This window comes from Montipora foliosa, unplaced genomic scaffold (genome assembly GCF_036669935.1).
Source record: "Montipora foliosa isolate CH-2021 unplaced genomic scaffold, ASM3666993v2 scaffold_412, whole genome shotgun sequence".
NCBI classification, from domain to species: Eukaryota; Metazoa; Cnidaria; class Anthozoa; order Scleractinia; family Acroporidae; genus Montipora; species Montipora foliosa.
Genome location: NW_027179715.1, coordinates 703393 through 705000, shown reverse-complemented (window position 1 = coordinate 705000; position 1608 = coordinate 703393). Strand labels below are relative to the sequence as shown.

General features: G+C 35.9%; 1 protein-coding gene across 1 annotated transcript in view; it reads left to right on the top strand.

Annotated features, from left to right (window-relative positions):
* LOC137988249 (utrophin-like) overlaps positions 1 to 654 on the top strand; it is a 100520-nt gene extending 99866 nt beyond the window's left edge. Inside the window, exon 75 of the mRNA XM_068834292.1 lies at positions 1 to 654. This exon is cut by the window's left edge and continues 402 nt beyond it. The gene's annotated coding sequence lies outside the window, so the exon portion shown is untranslated.
* The last annotated feature ends 954 nt before the right edge of the window (positions 655 to 1608 follow it).

The window sequence follows — 1608 nt, the reverse complement described above, 5'->3', positions numbered from 1 at the left end:
CAGTCTAACCTCTTTTGGTATATACTAAAACAGAGAATAGCGTTGAAGGCGCGCTCTGATTGTTTTCTCGAACTCCGAATATTTAATAATTATTCGCCGAAGGCGAAGTGATTATCGGTGAATATTCACCGAGACGAAGTCGAGGTGAATATTCACCGATAATCACTGAGCCTGAGGCGAATAATTGTTTTAGTATAAATACACAGGTGATTATTTCAAAAAAGAGGGAAAAAAAACATTTTAACGCGAAATCATCTTCACTTACAGTGGGAAAACGACTACTGACAGCCATTTTGTCCGTCGAGGTGATTATCGGCTGATAATCCGAGATAGCGAGCCAATGAGAGCACGCGATTTTGTATAATCACCTGTGTATTTATACTAACCTTTGCTATTCACCTCCGAGCAACTTGCGCGGGATTTCCGCCCGTAAATAGTTAAGATTTTGCAGGAATAAATAAGTTAAAATCATCTTTTTGTGTTATATTATCTCACGCACTGTTTTAGTATATACTAAAATAATATTCACGACTCGGTAACTATCCGGCACTTCCACTTCGGTGAATAGTTGTTAAATATTAAGATAATTGTAGAAAGAAATGGTTGGTGTAAAGTTATTAGATAACTAGTTGACAATACAGAATCTTCTCTTTACTTTTCTTAAATGTCTTATGGAATCCACTCAATCGATTAATCCTAATTGTAACCCTGTTCCCCATACAGAATGAAGGAACCCCTCCGGAGTATTATTTTATTATCTTTTTAAATTGACAAAGTCATCGTGCTTTACATTGGTGGTGACTGAAATGGAACTTTGGAAATTCGATTTTCATTTCATGTAAAATGTCATGATGAGTGACTCTCTTCTTCTCTAAAGGAAAATTCAGTCAGGACGCAGCTCTTTATAACCTATAATTTCATTGGATCCGTTTAGGACGCAGCTCTATTGTGTTTTACGTCATGGTCTATTGTTTCTTTTGTATCGTTCTTTGTGTCCATTGTTTTCTGAACCAATCCCGAGAGTCGTTCCGAGAGCTGCGTGGCTGCCCGGAAAATTTATTTATGGGTTCTTCCCCTCAAGGGCGGTGGCCCTTAACTACCAAACTGTTGCTTTGGACTCCTTCAAATAATCATTTCTGAGTCCATTTAACTCTACAGTTACCATTTTCTGCCAAGTTTTTTCTATTTAATATTTCTTTGTCTGGTTCTACTCACAACATATTTGGTAAATCACGCGATCAAAACAGAAAATGCCTAAAAAGTTAGGGAGTTAACTATGTTTTTCAAAAATTTCAACACAACAGTACGAGAGTACTCATTCTAGTCCAAACTGTATTATAGCATTGGTGATTAAAAGTAAAGTAATGGTAACCGATATTTATCTAGCAACGCAAACCTCCATTCTTAGCGATTATATATCTAAACGAAGTGCTTTGAATAGCACACCCTTAAAATAGGGGACAGTTTTATACTGACAAGTTAAAAAAAAAAACAGTATTTAAGTCATCCTTATAGCATTTCCTATTTTACCCTTTCTTTGGGTAATAAACTTTCTCTTTCGGGCCGTTGATATTTAAGCCAATTTTTAAAACCAATTTCAAGCTATTA